General features: G+C 28.5%; 1 protein-coding gene and 1 long non-coding RNA gene across 4 annotated transcripts in view; both read right to left on the bottom strand.

Annotated features, from left to right (window-relative positions):
* LOC105254705 (dopamine D2-like receptor) overlaps window positions 1-19888 on the bottom strand; it is a 206485-nt gene that overhangs the window by 70947 nt on the left and 115650 nt on the right. The window lies entirely within an intron of this gene.
* LOC109610213 lies at window positions 429-18025 on the bottom strand. The gene is made up of 3 exons (XR_003123242.1): window positions 17809-18025; window positions 1076-1296; window positions 429-685 (listed from the first exon to the last, which is right to left on the bottom strand). It is a non-coding gene; the product is annotated as an uncharacterized LOC109610213 (long non-coding RNA).

Here is a 19888-nt window from a genome sequence, read left to right on the forward strand (position 1 = left end):
CTACAACTTTCTAATTTATAGTTTATTAGTACTTTATCATATTAAGAGTATTTTTAATCGCAAATAAAAGTTTCTTATTCTGATTTAGTTTAATTAAAATCAGTTAGAGTTTTTATACAATATGCTCTTTTAAAAATTGTATTTTATAAATCTTTTAAAAATTTTATTTAAAAAACTAAAATTCTATAACTGAGATGTATCGATAACGACGTTTCAGAGTCTAAAAATTTTAAATTTAAGAAATGTAACATAATATAATATTACAAATTCATTTTATTTCTCATTTTTTTTAAATGTAATATATGTATTATTTTACAATAAATATTTTATTAAACATAATAATATTTATTAAACATAAATTCTTCTGTATATTAGTGTATATTAATTTCTGTATAATATTTCTTAATATATAGTAACAAGATATTTTTGAAACGCGTATTAAAGTACGTTAAAGCGACGTGTAACGTTCGTGAGGTAAATATTTTCACGCGATATTCTCCTGCTTGCCGTTCCGATTTTGCTCAACTTGAAGGATTTATGCATCGATTATCACGTTCCTGATCCATCTGAATTCGCCCTGGAACGCCGCAGTATTGCAACGACAGAAATTTATGCAACTGCAGATTATCGTCGATTTTACGAGACTCGAAACGTACAGAAACATCAGTATATGCCTAAACGAAAACTGAAAATAGTGAATGAAATCGTCAATAGCTTAAAGTAGAAATATTTTTAAAGTTACGTGTAAATTGCAAATTAGTCTTTACTAACTTTTACAGTTATACAAATAAATTCTGTGCAACAAAATAATGAAAAAAATATTTATATTTAAAAGTATTTTGTTCTCTTTCTCTCTTCCTTCCCCCCTCTCTCTTTTGTATATTTTGTGTATGTGTACATACACGCATATATATTATTAATATAAATTAAATTACATTCCCCGTTATATTGAATTATTAATTAAAACTATAGAATTGCAAATTCTTTGGCTTCAATCACTTTTAATCTTATAAGTATCGCATGTTATTTATGCTAAAAGGAATTAAAAAACACTTATAGAATTTATTCAATTTACCTTTCACTAACTTAAGTTGAATATACTGAAACTTCCGGTAAAACGGTCGCTTGGCAGGATTATCAAGCGTACCGCTTATTACTATTAGACAGGTTCGTTCGCGAATTTCCGGACGATGCCGCAAGCGGTAATTTCCGTTGGCGGATGCAGATCCGATTATAGTTATACATGTACAAACCGGACGACGAAGGAGAAATCTTGCACGGCACGCGTAGATGTGTCTGAAAAAGTGTTATTACGTATAGTGCTTTTAACATTATAAATAATAAGTTTTCTCAGAAGACGTAAATTTGAATCATGACATAAAAAAAATAACAATGTATCTTGTTTATATACAGATATAAAAAAGAACTTTTAGATATCCAATGCTTATTGTTTGTGCTTATTGTTTATAATTTTTATTATTAATATTCTCTGACATTCTTAAGTTTTAATTAAATATATTTTTCTTGCACAATGACCTCATTTTTATGCAACTTATTATTTTTTGCGAATGCAATTTACCACTGCATCATATTCATTCTTTTATGAAGAAAGGTAATTTAGCGGATTAATAAAAAGACCGTTAAAAAAAACGTCAGCAGCTTTATCTTTCCGCAAACATGAAGTAAAAGTTATTTCACTGGATTACATCGCGTAGCTTATATCTCATTGTAATTGTTCTTGCATCGTGACCGTTTATTTAATCGTGGGAATCCCATCTCGCATTCTAGTAATGCGAAGGTGCGAATTGTAGAAACCGTACGAAACCAATTAAAATAATGTAATCCATTTTATTCGCACTCCGAACTTCAACCTGTAGACCTGTGTCGCTTATGTGGGACAGAATGAGGAATTACATTTTTCTCGTTTAATCTTTATACATTAATTCCTTGTTTTATTTATGGACTTATTTAAATATATTCTTTTTAAATCAAAACAACAAAAGCAGTATTAAAAGAAGTATTAACTTCTAATCTCATATATAATAGGGAAACTTATTAAATTAAATTTTTAGAATTATTTAAACATTATTATTGTTAAACAATTGCTAAAAAGATATATTTTTCAAAATAAATTATATTTTGTGCTCATATCGTACGCTTTTGTTTATATACAATAACAATAAACAATAACAATGAATAAAAATGTAATAATTTCTGCTTTCATAAATTAGAAATACTTCTAATGGTATTATTCAATGTCAGTCACACGGTTCAATGTCTGTATCACGGCGTAATAAAATTTCAACTTGGAAAAGTCATGACGCTGACAAACTGTTGTAATTGCAAACGAAATACGTCAATCGACGAGCGGCTCCCTTGGGCTGTTTTTTATTAGAATGAATTCTTTTTTATAGAGACTTTCTTTTTACTTTCAACAAGAAGATAAGGAACGTTGTTTTAATGGATAATCCGTTTCTTCTGCAACCAAGGTGATAGATGGCGTGTTTAATTAAAAGAAGAATTGCGACAATAGCTACCGGCGTCGTCGTCAAGGCACTATACAGTTTCAACAACCGCGTACTATTGTCGCCGAAATGAGAACTTTCCTGTCCGAGAAGCTAGCACATTATCACATCTGTTTGAAAGAAAGTAATTTTCAGATTTAGCCCGCCGTTTAACGATTCCAAGATTAAACGTTCCGCCTTAGCGCTTTGTCTTAATGATTATCGCAAATCGCTAATAAATATCGATTGTAATATAGATATTTTATTAAACACACAGGTTTGACTGCTTTGCTTCTTTCGGCTATGGTCCTTCTTCGTAACAAGAATGATGACTTCCGCATCATTTCTGCGGACAAAAGTTCATTTAATTGTGCACTGAGAAAAATCGTTTCATTGTACAAAGATGTATATGATAAAAGGCATTTTGATTAAATGAAACAGAATTCTAGTTATTATGATATATATGATAAGACTCGATTTTTTATAATCAGAACGTTTAATAGATTTTACTATAAGGATTTAGTTAGTACTTTCTAGTTGAATCTATAAACTATCTATCTATTATATTAACTATCTATCTATAAACTATCTATCTATTATATTAACTAAACATAGACATAGTGATTCTTATTTTTTTTAATTTACTATTATTATCAAGAAAATTTAAGGAAGAAATTAATCATATTCATCTAATAATTCTTAAAGGAATTCTGATTCGTCAATTTTCCAACAGACATACTGGTCTGCCAATTTCTAATTAATACAACCAAATTTTTTTCTCAGTTTAACAGCAAAATAATTTAAGGAAAAACTTGACAATTTAGTAATAATTAAAAATTAATGAATCTAATACATGTATTTCAAGGTTCATGAATTTGACATAATGCAAAACACTTTTAAGCAGCTTTTCAAAATGTAAAATTAATAATTAATTTGTGTGGATTAAAATAAAAATGTGTCCTGTAGAATTAAAATTTTTATTTTCAAATTTTGTACATAATCACTATAAAATTTTCGTAATACGGTCTTTAAAAGAGTTCCTTCTTAAGTTTAGCTTTTAGTTAAGAGAGCTGTCATGTTTAGATTTATTATAAGAAAAGTGAATGCTTTTTTTTAAATAAAAAACTAAATGTACTTTTAATATTTTCAAGAAAATGCGTTAATTATTAAAAGTAATAAAAAATTATGACAAAATAAAAAATAAGGAATATAATTTATTTAGAATACGTATATGATTTACTTAAAAATAAAATAATTAAAAGATAGTTTGAGTCAAAAATTATTTTTAAATCCGGCAATAAAATTGATGTAATAATTAACAATGCTAATATTATTTAAAATCTTAATAGTATACTGTTTCCAGTTATACTTTTCTATTAGTATGGTATGAAATATGTGTTCTATTAGTATGGTATGAAATATGTGAATAGATAAGAAAACAGCTATTCTACAATTCTATTTTATTACAATATCGCTTTTTTAATAAATATTATCTCTTTTTTGTTATGTTTTATATATCTCGCGATAAAAAGAAATTTATGTACTCACAGTTTGTATCGTACCACACAGATTAAACGATATTTATTAGCATTTTGCGAATTTAAACGAAATACTCTAATTTGTACGAATAGTATTCCCAAACAATTGGTTGCAGCAGGAGTTTTGATGATATCGATCGATATTGCAAAGTAATGTAAATGTGATGAGTTCTCGACTACCCAGCGTGGAAGTCGTATCGCTGTCGAAACTTTTGTGGCGATCGGTCATGAAAATGAGATCGCAGGGAATGTTTCACGCTGAGTTTCGCGATTCAACTTTGTTCTAACTTTAATGTTGATTAATTAGATCAGACACGTTTAAGCATATATATAAGAAAATAATATTCATTTGCGCTAAAAATTTACAATAATCAAAATATGATTGCATTATAACTTACAAGAAAATTTATGATTGTATATTATATAATATTAATATTTACGCTAATATAATAATTTTATTAATATAATATACAAATTTATTAAAGTAATTAAAATATTGTCCACGTTCACGTAAGCATCTTATATCGACAAGATAAAAACTAGGATTAAATAGATTTAAATACATTAAAATTTCTCCTTTTCTCTCTCTATGGAAACATAACTGACCTGTAACTGTGATAAAAATGATAAATTTATTTCCATGCGTTGAGCATTTTAATGCAAAAGTTCTTTATAATCTGACTAATTAAACTTAATTTTTGTTATTGTGCATTTAATATAAATATGGAATATGAAATTAGCTCCGATTGCAAAATATAAATGGATGCGCGTTTAAATTCGCGCATTTCCTAATTCAGTTTAGCCGAGGATAGAGAAAAACTCTACAGAAACGCAACGGGCTAATGAGATTCACGGATGAGAGAAATCGCTGGGCCAAAGCTATGATCAAGCAGCAAAACCGTTGCTTTTGATATCACCTGCGCTCGCACAGTTACAAATTATCTTGCCGTTAACGAGACCGTATGTTCCACTGTTAACGTTAGTAGTGCGTGAAATTACGTTTGTGTCGGTTCGCAAAAGAGGTGCGAGGTCAGAAGCCCGCGGCCGTACCACTACAAGCGTCGTATAATTTCTTTTATTAGCAAAAAGAATTCTAGGGTTTTACAACGTACAAATGTTTTGCTGTGTCATAATATTACTTGCATGCAATGACAAAATCTTTTAACAAAATGTAAAGTTAAATTTTCTCATCAAAAATTTATAAATGAAAGAAATGAAAATGGAAATTATACTCACAATTACATACGCACACCTGAAAGTTTAATCTCTTCAAGAACTCTAATTAGACATAACTGAAAAAAACCGATTGCAAAATTTATTTAAAAAATTTACTATCGAAAAGTATTAATAAATACAGTACACTTGTATAATTTTTTGATTATTAAATTCATAGACGCACGGTATTTTTAACGAGCAATTAACGTTAACAATGCGTAAAATTGGCTATAAAGACGAATGAATTTACAATTGTCGAGTTGTGACGATAATGTGTATCTTCAATCACGACAGAGTATCTATGGAACGATACTGCGCTTAAGTCGAGGCTACTTTCAATTGAGCGCAAATGAAACTTACGTCTTTCAACGGGACAAGTAATGTCCGCGTAAGGACCCTTTCCCGCTTTATTGGGTGCACGGTCAAGTGAAATCGTAAAAAAGGCGGATGCTCCCAACTGACGTAATAGCTGCAGTAAAAACTAATTCTAGAAACTTTTTTTCTGCAAAATACGTATATGTATGATGAAGTGTAAAACTGATATACGCATGAAAAATATGAAAAGCGCACACGTAATATTTGAAAATAATACACATTAATAAAATATTATTTCGACATTAATATAAATTATCTTTTTAAGACAAATTATTCTTCTTTTTTCATTAATATTTGATTATAAAAGGAATTAATTTAACGAAAAGTTGTCAGCAAAGTTTGTTAATTACAAACGTGCATATCAAAAAAGTTTTGACGAAACTATAAACTACCAGGTAAACACAGGCTATAATCTGACTTTAATTAGTTTGCAGTGTTATTTGCTTTACCTAAAATATAATTTATAGCTGAATTACAACGATATTCAAAACTAACATTTCAAAGTTAAAATAAAATTTTATTTTTTACATAAAATTCTACGTAAATTCGTTATAAAGGAAAAATATTTTATTTTTTTTGGGCAAAAAATTAACTTAATTTTCCTTTTTATAATCAAAAAATGCCGATAAAATTAATAGTCGCTGAAATACAAACGAGATTTATTTTCAACATTTTAACAAGAGAGAAGACTAACAATTTGTATATAATACAAAGTGATAAAGATTTAAAAAATTTTAATACTTTAATATTAATATAATAAAATAAATAATATAACATAATAATATAAATAATATAATAAAAATTTTTATACTTTATTTCACATCGAAAAGAATTTTCGCGTGTATTAAGTCTCTAAAATCTCGGAAATTTTATCTTAATCAGAATTTTACATAAAATTACTTTCTTTCTCGCAGCGGAAAAATCAATTTCCTGATTATAAAAAATTAGTAAATTAATTAACGAAATATTTGCATAATTAAGCCTTTCATCCATGGCGCTCGAATATCATATCATCACCTTGGTATATACTGAGAAAGCGCAATTTAAAAGATAATGTCATGATCGCAACTTTTAAGCCCACGATATGTTTCTGGAAGAAAATGGTTCATTCGTTAGATTTATATAGGCGGTAAGTATTTTTAACAGTTGCCGCAAACGATTACGCGGGCTCTAATTTATCAAAAATATTGCTCGCCATCTCAGCATGGCTGCCGTGCGATGTATCGCGAGATGAAAGCTGCAACCTCATAAAAGAAGGTTTGTGCAGGCTCCAAAGTAAAAAGAGCATGTTATAGGCGCACGAAGGGGGATAATAGGAATCGGAGAGAAAATCGATGATATACGGCCGCGCGACTTAACCCAATTTTTTCGCCACCCGCTATCTACGAAATTTATCGGCGAGATAAAGCCCCTCGGTCGGCGCGCCCGCTGTTCATCCCTGTCCCTTTTCGTGAACGAGGCCCTCCGCTCTGCGGGCGGCCGCTCTGAGTGGACGATCGAAGCCGAGGGACAGAACGGTACTGACCTAATGAGGGAAAATCTGGTCTGGCTAACCTTTGAGTGCCTGCGGCCTCGTCCGCTGGAAACATTTTACTATACATATGCGATACATTAATAGCCGGTCTCACCAATGTCGATCATTTCTCTAGTCTAATGCATTCGTTCATTTCTAATCCTTTAATGTTAAGATTGCACGATATACTTACTATTGTTTTGACAATTAATTAAAAATCTTGTCTTGAAATTCCAAAAGAAATTCTAAAAATTCTTTAGGTAGTTGTCAAAGCAATACTAAAATTAATATTATTAAGATTATTTAAAATTATAATTAAATATATTATAATATAATTTAAAAAAGAATTAAAATATTCATATAAATTAGATGAGAAAAATATTATACTATATAGAAAAATTAAAGTGATCAATTAGGCGTAGAGAGCTAAAGACTTTTTCTCGTGCAATCCTATTTTTAGAAAAAGATGAAAACAATTATATAATATATATATAATTAAAACTGATAAAATTAACTAATTAACGAAAAAAACAGAGCTAATTTTTTCTTTATCACATATTTTTTTCATATATTACTAATAAGTTATTTCAGACAAAAAACGTTTACTTTAATAAACTCTACACAATTCTACAATATATTTTTCCTTATAATATAGCAATAATGCTTGACAATGTATGCAGTTTTGAAGCAAAGTTGCATTCTGATGTACCATTCATTGTCATGACAGTCATATACTCGCAAGAGAGACAGACAATCGAAATCCTTTTATACGCAGACGGCGATCTTCTCGTTAGCGGGTTCGTTGTTTTAACTTCCGGTACAAGCGTTCCTACTTTTACGTTTATCCACTTCACTTCTCCTACTTCGTTTTACGGATTTTCGGGGCTTTCGGACTGTCGTCCTCTGCTTACACAGAGCTTATCGTGCTGGTGTCCTTCAACGAAAAGGATTTTTCTCAGAGATACGCTCGCACGATCAAATCCCCGCCACATACTCGGCCACACATTTCGTTCTATTCCCTCTGGATCATTTCTTTCTTACGTTTGTCCAATTTCCTCATCAGGTATAACTTTCTGAAGAAATGATTCTTGTCGAGTAATTTAGTCGTTGTTGTTAGCTATATATGGTTTCTTTATTGTTATCGTATCGTTTATCGTGATTACATCGAATTTTCATCCGCGAATTTATATATAAGAATTAGATATCGAATGAGAAATATGTTGGAAAATGTGAAATCCTTCATTATTTTCTTTTTTTTACTAACAATCATAGAAAATGAAAAAAAAACAACCATGACATATATGGGAGAATAATCATATATAACAATGATAGAAAAGAATTCAAATAGCATGAAATATTAATTAATTGTATGATAATTCTTCTGTAAAATAATGCTTAATAATCTCAATTTCAGCAAATTAAATCTATGTTTTTTATTTGCTGAAATTGAGATTATTTTGAAATTGAGATTGTTTTTTATTTATTTATTTAGCGCGTAAACAAGAAAAGCAATTTCCATTTATTGATCGCCGTCTTCGTATAATAAATGTATATACACAGAGAGCATGAAGTCGTAAAGGCATATGTTTAAAGCATAAACAAACTTTCTGAAAGAGAAAAATGTTTTATTTATTTATCTGTAATATAATTTTCCTGCAAGAAATCACGGTATATTTCAAAAACAGTAATGGGATTGGCCAATCATAATCTTCGAAGTGACATTTCTAATGTGACACGTGCATCCTTGAAATAACTATAGCGGAAAGGTTCTTTCATGAAATCCACAATTCTACAAGCCGCGACACCTTCTCTTTCGCAGAAGATCAGATAATTCATTCGCTTTTTCTCTCGCTTTTTCTCATTCGAAGACAGAATTCGATGTCATTTTGGCCTGCACGAATCGTCCTTAAAAAGGTCACGCAGTAGACATCATGATAACATTTCGAATCGAAAGCGATGGAATTTTCTTTGGGCACTGGGTACGGATTGCTCCGAAACTGACAGCGTGAAATAGTCAGTAGAGGGTTCACCTAGTTTCAAAAAGACACCAGCAGAGAATGGCAACCGATCGCATCGTGTATTCTCTCCACGTCCGGCCCGATTATAAAAATGCAATGAGGAGGCTGAAAATGGCTCTCCGTGTCAGCTTTAATTCGATTTCCGTGTTCGAGCATTTGGTTGAAAACTCGTAAGCTTGCTATAAGTGAGTCGAGTAAGACGCAATAAAATTCTCGATAGCCTTCGATGTGGCTAACATCTTAAGTATGACGCCAACATAAAAGTGCCCGATAAATAGTAATTAATAAAGTAATTAATAAAATTGTGGCTCTCTTTTATCTCTCTTTATCCATTTATTCGTCTCTTTTCTCGCGTTCCGATATGTGAGAAAACTCCACCGTCTTGTCTCACCTTCGTAAAACGAAGAGAACGCCGTTTCGACACGAACTAAGTTCAATATTCTACGGTAAATCTTGTCGGGATTTCTAAGGACTTCTCGAAAGATTGGAGATGAGAAATAAGATTAAGAAAAGAGTGCACTAATTGACTCGTTATCTGTAAAATCTTGAGATTCTTAGGAAAAGGAGCAATCTAGCGCGACGGTTGCACAAGTTTCATTTCACCGACTTTTATAGCGATATAAAAGTTTGCTCGTGTTTATTTTATTTCGCGTCATTAATAATTAAAATTGCATATACAGGTATATATATGCAATTCTAATTATTGCATGTCTTGTCTTCCACTTTGTAACAATTATTGAATAATTATTTATGAATATCATGCAATATCATTGTTGAATTAATTCTACCAGTTTGTATGTAATAATAAGTACTGTGATAAAAATTAGAAAATTGATAAAATTAAACAGTCATTAGTAATGCTTGAGAAAAAGGATGATAAAATTATATGAAAAAGCACTTGTGAACATAAATTTAATATAGTATATATTATAATATATAATATTTTATAATCGTCGTTCTTCTTCTGCCATGAATTATCATTATACGCAACAATGCATTAGCAGATTGTAAAATAAAACGCAATCATAAAAATATTAAAAATTAATATTAATAATTAAAAATTCTTTTTACTCAAATAATATCTTCCTACACTAAATTCAATAAGGATACACAACTATATATGTGAACGACACCAATAAGAGATTTAGTAAAATGTATTTTTATTCTAACAAGTGCTTGTTTGAGAGATTTCACGTTAAAAACAACGAATTGTTAAATTTTACTATCAATATTATCTTATAAAGATTTTTTTGAAAATTAATCATATGATCAATCTCTCAAATCTTTTAAATATTTTAATCGAAGAGTGATGACAATGATTTCTCTCTCTCTTTCTGACAGACAGAAAAACAGATTCTAAAATTTTGGAGTCATACAAATTTAACGTTTAAAAAATAGTTTAAGATACATATAGAAAAAGAGTAAAAAAATAAAATTTTAAGCAAATTAAAAAAATGTAAATAAAAATATTCCATATATGATTGATCAATCAAATATCAAGTTAATTTATCACGTTATATTATGGTTTAATTGCAATTTATTGGTGCATGGATCTTTCGCATTCAAATTATGAATCCTATGCATGTATAATGAAGCAATTACGTTGTTTTTCATCATTATCGCATCTGTAAAGTATCTGAACTACAAAAATTGAAAGAGTATACTGTGACAACAGAAAATAAAATTATTAAAATATAGTATATAATTTCTCTCTAGAATAATATTAATAACTTTTGATGCAACTTTTTAGTATATCAGTTTTCTTACATTCCTTAGATTATTTTTATTTGCCATTTTTGCATGATGCGTTAATCATCTATCTTCTTTATTTTTTTTCTCTTCATTCATTCATCTACAAAATATTCGCGCTTCGAATTTTATTTTCTATAATTTTAAAATTGTCAAAATAAAATATTTTTTCAAAATTAGATACATAAAGGATGATAGCTGTAACAATAGTTCAACTCATAGCTGAAAAGACAAGTATCGACTTTCTATGGAATTGAATGAAAATATATTTGATCTCGAGACCTTATTGTCCCAGTTGTCGGAGCTTAAAATTAAATCCTACTATTTTACTTTGATTTATAAACCTGGAAGATAAACCTGTCTTTAAGAGTTTCTAAATTCTTTTTGTGTAATTACTGCGAATTTGTTCTTAAATATGACATGCAATATGACTCGGAACATTTGCATTAGCTGCACACATATAAAGATATAAATATATAGACATATAAATATATAGACATAAATATATTATTAAAAAAAGATTATTGCAAGATAAATTGTAAACGGGCATTTTTACATCACATTTGAAAATTGTGTAAAAATATGTTTAAAAACTATTTATAATAAAAATTATTTTGATTCATTCATTATTAACTCGATAATTATAAAAACATTGGCAAACTTTTTTAAATAACTAATATTTTAATATATTTATGAAATATATCTGTATAACCTTTTAATTTTTTCTAATAAAGCGTATAGATCTAAAAAGAGATACTCTAATTTAAATACATAAATTTTTTTATAAAAGATCTTACATACTAAAAGTGCTTTGTCAAATATCTCCAATGTTTTTCCCGCATTACCTTTGAATTGTGTCTTCACCGTATTCCGAGTATCTACACCGGTATGATAGTTCTAAGGAATTGAACAAGGATATTGAAAATACGAAGGGCAAAATGCGACGCGCTATGAACGTTTGTCTTTCTCTCTCTTTCTCTTTCTCTTTCTCTCGTCCTCGTGCGCGTTTCCACCCCAAAGTGGTTCCTTGATCCGCGTTTCTCCGATTCGAGAAAGACAGACTGGGAAATTCAATCCAATGATAGATTCGTGTGCACGTAGTTGCAGGTCAACGACGAGATAGAAAGAATGGAAAAGATGAAAAATGACATACTAGAATAATTCTTTCTATTCCATTTTATATAATGCTTCCTCTCAATCGCATATATTCAATTAAAATTTTAATGCAAAGATATTGAGATCGTAATATTATTTGAGTTACAAATGTTTAAGTTAACCTCGTAGAATGCGTTGAAATTTGTAATTATGCGTATGCACGTATCAATCACATATTTACTAACTTTAAATTTTAAATTAATTTAAATTTTTGAATTAAATTAAAAATTTAAATTGTACCTTTAATACTATAATTTACATAGTATCTACAATTAGATTAATATATTAATATTTACATTCCATAGAGTATCTTTATTTTATTTCATGAATTCTCAATGAATCGTCTTTCCACGATTTTTCCCCGTTTTTAATCAAAGAATATTCTCAAATATTGTGACATACTTGAAATATTCTAAAAATTTATATTATTAAAAAAACTCTTAAGAAAAATTTTGAATAATTTATTCAAAAAAGCTTATGTTACAATTTTTGTTAATATCCATTAAAAGTTAGTTATTGAAATTATATATTCATTGATGGAAAATATATATCTAATTTGAACAAATAGTAATTAAAAAAAATTAGAATTCAATGTTAGTACAATGCATTCTAAAAGTTACAATTGAAATATAAGATCTATATAAAATATAAAGTAATAATTAAATATTTATAATTATAAAATAAAAATTTAAACAAGTAAAAATAAAAATAATTTTTAATTATATATTTATTAAATCTTTATGTGATAATATATATTTATTAATTCTTTATGAAAAATTATAATTTTTTTTCAAAGACAGAAAATATGATTTTCAATAGTAAGAACAAAATATTTTTCATGGATATCTATAAATATTTTGATATTGCTACAGCTGATACTGTCAGAATTGAAATGATGTTATTAGTCTGTATGTGCAAAGAGCATCAAAATATTTATATATTTATACAAATGTAAATAGTGAAATTTATCTTGCAGCATCATATTGAAAGGCAATGTGACTGTAGGAAAAATAAAAATACCACAAAGCATACATCGCAACGGATTGGGGACAGCAACACATTCACCGCTTGAATTTTTATTCAGGATTTAAGCATACATAATCAAGTATTGTTCGAAATGCCTCTTGTAAGACTACGGCAAATCGATAGCCTTTCTTTTCGTTTGATTCAAAATTGCAACAACTCGTAGTTAGAACATAAAGAGAAACTAAAATACAATAGGGAAAAAAAATGCGTTGCGTCGAAACGAGTTTATCATTGAACGTGAACGTATAACATCATTTTGCAATTTTTATGGTGATAGTCTTTTTAATTTAAAACATAAATTTAATATAAAAAATATGTTAAATTGAATATTTTTCTAACCAAAAATCAATCACTAAAATATAATACTTTGTTTAATATTAAAATATTGATGTCGTTACATATATACATAAATAATAATAATTAATATTAATAATTAAAGTTAATAGTGAAAGTAAACACACAACAACCTTCTTATTTTTTTCAATAAATAATTTTATGTAAAATAATTTTCGTGTTATATAAGTATGTTTAGCTTTTGCAAACTTCATGCAAGCATACATATATTGAAATCTGTTATGTAGCATGTTAAAAACATGAAGATTGATTATGCTTGTCACGTTCGATATAAGTTTGAATATTGAAGAAAATAAGATACATTTTCGTCATATTATCTTTTATTGTTATCATGAAAATAAAACGCTATTAACTAGAAAAAGTTTTTAAATATCTCATTTTAATTAAAACTTCATCAATATAAATATATAATTTCCAATTCCAGTTATTCCAGTTATTATACAGCCCCATACTATCATTAATCGGATTTAATAATTGCTTGCAAATTTGTCGTTGTTATTCTAAATTCTTTAATACTATTTAATCCGCTGTTATTAAAATAACAACACATGTGTGTGTGTATTATTTTTATTCAAAAATAATATTGCAGTCTGAAAAAAGTTTTGTATATTTGCTTTATAAAATTTAAATAAAGTTGTGTTTTCGCCAATAAAGTTTTGTCTTTGGAAATCAATCATTAAAATATTAATTTATAATAGCTTATAGTATGGTTTTTAAATGAACATCTTTCTTAAATTACGTAACCATTAATGCAAAGACTTGAAGTCAAAAAATATAAATATGAAAGAATACAATATATATTAAAATATATAAAGGATACAATAAATAAATAATGATAGATAGAGAAGTAATATTTATCTAAAAGTATATAAATATCTCGTATATTATGAATGTTTCAATAATTAATAATAAATAATGATTTCTGTATATGTATATCATTAAACAAAATTTGTTATTACTTTGCTTTAATATGTAAATTTTTACATTGATTATTTTTAACATTTTTTTCTTAGAAAAAAATATGCATTTATACTACATATGTATTAATATAACACACGCATTTCTTATATTTTTTGACTGATGTGAACATACATAATGACACATATAACCAGTCGTCAATGAAAATTTCGACCTGTGACAAGGTCCGCAAAGATCCATGATCGAGCATGATTCAATGCTAGTCCTTAAAGCTTTTCGTGCTTGACCGATTCGCGAATTTCCGGTTCCCTTATTCGATCCCGAAGACTGCCATACCTTTGCGGATATTGAGACGGATATAGGACGTACAATACAACGAAGAGAGATCGTGGCTGCTGTAATATCCGACGGTCTACGAAAGACTAGAAGGATAAAGAGAACAGAGAAAAAGAGATGGATAGATAGATAAATAAATAGATAGATAGAGAGAGAGAGAGAGAGAGAGAGAGAGAGAGAGAGAGAGAGAGAGAGAGAGAGAGAGAGAGAGAGTTGTTGGCCGCAAATTCAATACCCAGTGGGCTTTGTTGCGCTATATCAGAATAAATTAACACAGCGCGATTCTGCAAACTTGTTCGGGGCGAACTTCGATCTCGCTTAACAAAGTGCAGACCAGTCCGGATTGCAACGAGTTCACGGGTAAGTAGTTCGGAGTCTCGACAACAGGAAGTAACTACAGTTGCCGAAACTATCGGAAAGTCTTGGTAGAGCGAATTCATCCTTCTGTTGCTAAGTGAGAGCGCGAATGACAGTGTCGTTATGTCGAGGACAACAGAAGCTCAATCAGATAACTTGTTCCGATCGACATTAGGAAATGCTGGGAGCGCACACACACACACACCCACACACACACACACACACATACACATATTGGTGATTTGTCATCTAGTAAAGTGCTTACGAATTTCGAACTATTGTTTAGAGGGATGAAACGCAATAAGATACAATGACTAGTTTCAATTTAACGATAATATATTACGTATAATATATTATCAGAAAATTCATTTATGTAACTTAATCTTATGTCTCATATGCGAATTCTCAATAAATCGCTTTTCATGCAATAAAAATGTATGATAGCTATTATAGCTTTGTTGAAAAATTTTAGAAATCGAAGGCAATTAATGAATCATTAAATAAAATATTTTGTAAAATCTCTATAAAAAATATTAATAAATTCTTTCATAAAAAAATTAAAATTCTCTTTTGCACTGATTTAAAACGTAATTAATTTTAATAATTATTATTATACGCATGGATTGATAGATCAATCATCTATTATCTGTATGAACTATAATTCATATAATATCTGTCTGTTCGATTAATATCATGTACAATTGCATTTGATGGTTATACTAAATATAATTATACGCGATGCACTTTGTTCACATTAGATAGTATTACGCGAAGAACTTTTAAAAGATCCACGTATCTATCTCTTAGACGGAACATTCGTTGCGTATCACTGAAAACGAATTAGAAACTGTGTATCAATAAAGTACTGGAGATACACAACTTGATTACGACTAAGAGTGGACTCTCGAAACATCGAGTTTTCAAAGTAATGGATACGAATGTACTGATGAACCTAAAGTTTATCATGGCAACAACTTCGACCGAAGCATTAACCCACGCTTGATATTGCGATATATTAATATCAACGGATACTACAAATGCGGAAAGTTATTAATAAATTTAATTTAAATTTATTTAGTTTGAAAAACTTAAAAATATTTAAAAAATACTACAAAATTTAAAATTTTTGATATCGATTTTAAATATATTCTAAAAATGTCATAGCGTTTTTTTATATTTTTCCAATTATAAGGTTGATATATTTTTTGACATTGCTTACATATCCCAGCCGCAACATAAATTATTATTATTAAAGATATAGTTCTTTTTAAATATAATTTTAATCTTAAATTTATCATATTAAATTATGTTACGATAAAATATTTCTGAGATCAAATTTCTATAAAAAATTGACATAAAATAATTATTAATATATTTTTTATTGCATTATACTGCATAGTTAATATGCGATTATATATAAAATTCATGCAAGAATTCCGAAAGAAATATTAAGTTTTAGTATTGCAATAAAGTATAATAGTTTTATCAATATACTTAATTCCAGCAAAATTTATCCAAATTTGCTTTAAACAATATATTATATATTATTTTACGTTAAACAATTTGTTGTTTTACAACTCTTCAAATCAGATGCTGGCTGAGAAATATTTTTTTTATTTGTAAGAGGTCTTTTTTTTCTTCTCCATCAAACGCATTAAGCAAATATTCGTAATCTACATGATTAATCTAAGAAAAAGAAAATTTAGGAAATTTTATATATTCAATAATTTGTACATGTACGAAAAACAACAAAATTTATACAAAGGAGAAATGAGAATTTTCATCCACAAACGCGCATTAGAAGAGGAATTATAAAGATTAATAGAAAATAATGCTAAAAAAAAGCTTGGAAAAGTTTTGATATACTTTTAACGATTCTAAATTCAAGGTAAATTTATTAATTTTTTCAAATTTAACTACAACATTGTTATGAGTTAAGTTGCGTATCACTTTAGTTATTAATGGTATCTGTGTGTGTGTATGTGTGTGATAATGAGTTCTATCTTACATATTCACAATATCATCTTCTTGAGAGAGAGAGAGAGAGAAAAAGAGAGGGAAATTACAACAAGAGATGCGAAAAAGCGTTACACGTATTCTCCTAACATACTCAAAGCATCTTTACCACTTTATATTTACGCACATGCAAGCCTGGCAACAGCCTTTCGACAGTAATTCTAGCATGTAATTAATTTTTTAATTAATAAAACGTCTGACAAAGAGAAGAGTTTCGTTAAACAAGAAAGAGAGATAAGGAGGAGGAAATGACGTACTTACCGAGTTTACGCGCTGCTGCATCGCTATAGCAGAATGAGAACAACGCAGCAAAGATTGCATGAGTTCTTTATAGAAACATTATACCGTAAAATATAAGAGATATACGTGTGACTTGCATCATCTTCCCTGTATCACAAGATTGCTTAACCGTCATCTTTTAATTAATCATTATTCTGAGTCTTATTAAAATTATTCAAAATCAAGTGCATACTTTTTTACAATACAAATTTTTGTTATTTTAACATTTGATTTTTCTATAAATATACTTAGTATAATTAGCATTTATTTATTAGAATACATATATTGAATTTATATGAATTTATATTGAAAACATGTATTGATTAAATAAACTTTTGCACATTAAATAACTTTTTTAATATAAATTTTGGATGCATTATATTAATATGAAAATATATGGAATAGATTAGACTTATAAAGAAAGTGTGAGAGAGATACTATTCATACATACGAACCGAATAACGATAGTGGCAGGTGTAAACGACGAAGCACAATGAAAATTGGATTATTAAGTTCTCAGTAAGGGATCCCTTTCACGGTATTGAGTTAGCAGACTTCAGGAAGTCAGCCCGTTCGGATGAGAGGAGCGAAAAAGCAATAAAGACGGCGAAACAAAGGGATAATGGTGCAAGCTGCTGGTAGCAGCACTAACTGGGACTTAGGTCACGCGGATGGAAGCAGAGTGCACACGATGACAAGCCTGACGGAATACGTAATGCTATTGCGCGCGATAAGATTCTCCCGTCTGTTACAAACGTGAATATTCCAGTAATAATTCAAGCGACTGCCAGCAAATTGTGACTACAATTTATCCGATCTCTCTCTCTCTCTCTCTCTCTCCTTCTCATCTAAAATCTAACATCAGGCTCTTAAAAAGATATTAATAACAGTCTCATATATTAAAGCGCATGGAAATTGCACCTGAATAAATAATCAAATTTTCGAAAAGAGTTATATAAAAATGAGAATGACACGATGCATCATATTTTCCAATATACGCGTACAGATTTACATATTTTATGTGAAACAAGCAGGATCAGCCATTTATCAACACAGCAGATGTAAATTTGAGATGCGCGTGCAATTGCGTATATACAGATGCCTTTGAATTTATCATGTGCCCACATACAATCTTATTGTGTATATTTCAACTTATATATATAATACACGCATTTTCTCAGAAGCCGTATTGAAATTCGGATCGCGTAAACGTCATATACAGTACTAATTGTAAGAATTAATTTCCGAAAATTTGGAATATTATGTAAATCAATGATATTTGATATATTCAATATAAAAATTCATTAATATTTTAATAAATAAAATGCAAAATATAATAAAACACAACAACGATTTTAAACGAATAATTACATCGAACTATACATCTGTATATGATAAGTACATATGTACGTTTTAAAGCAATTACTATCTTATTAATAATGAGAAATTATAATTGTTATTTATCCTAATTGCAATTGTTAATTCATCTAAAACTTTCGGGATCGATTTATCGTACTCTCAATTAAAATCTATACATATTATGTTATTAATTATTAAACAATATGGAATTAATTAAATCATACATTGAATATATTGTTTACATGCATGTATAGTATGGTTTTATTATACTGATAAGCACATTTAGTTTACTATTAATAAAATATAATAATAGTAATTTTAATGAATCATTCATTCTTTCTCTTTTCAGAATTCTTCTTTTAAAATTTTTTTGCATCGTGCGCGTGTTAATTTTTAATAAGTTCAGTAAATTATTCCTTCGGGAACGTAATTATATAGTTGAAGCTTACTTTACTTACAGAAAATTGTTAGCGAAAACTTGTTAAAGCTTGGAGAACATGATTCTAAAGTAAAAATCTTTGTGAAGGAAAAACTGCAACTTGGAAATTAGCGCAATGATTGTGAAATTCTCACTCTTACAATCTAATATATTTAAATGTTTCCTATCATATACTTAATATTAAAATTTCAATATTTATGTTTACTCATATCATTAGCATGAATCCTGAAAAAATTGAAGTAAAATTAATAGTTAAGTTTAATAGAATTTGCTAAAACTTATAATATATATGTATAAATATTATATAGTAAGCAAATAAAACTAAATGTGTGTGTAATAAAGAGACTGATAATATTTTTCAACATAAAAATGTAGAAAATATTCTAAAGTTTTGTTAAGATTAAAGTTAAAATCTTTATTTCTAATGTATCATACTAAAGCTATAATAAAGCAAATATATATAATAAAGCAAATAGGAGGAGGAGGAGGAGGAGGAGGAGGAGGAGGAGGAGGAGGAGGAGGAGGAGGAGGAGGAGGAGGAGGAGGAGAAGGATGATTTGTTGATATTGTTAAGGCGCCGTTTTTCCTTAAACATCAAGGTTTATACATTTATATTTCAGTTTTCAATTTTTCTAACAATATAGAATATTTATAAATACGTAAAAAGGTTTTAAAATGTTTCCTAATATTGTTTCAATCATAATATACTTCTAATAAAATGCACTTTTGCTAAAATA

The sequence above is a fragment of the Camponotus floridanus genome, unplaced genomic scaffold, assembly GCF_003227725.1.
Source record: "Camponotus floridanus strain SB8 unplaced genomic scaffold, Cflo_v7.5 scaffold42, whole genome shotgun sequence".
In the NCBI taxonomy this organism is placed as follows: Eukaryota; Metazoa; Arthropoda; class Insecta; order Hymenoptera; family Formicidae; genus Camponotus; species Camponotus floridanus.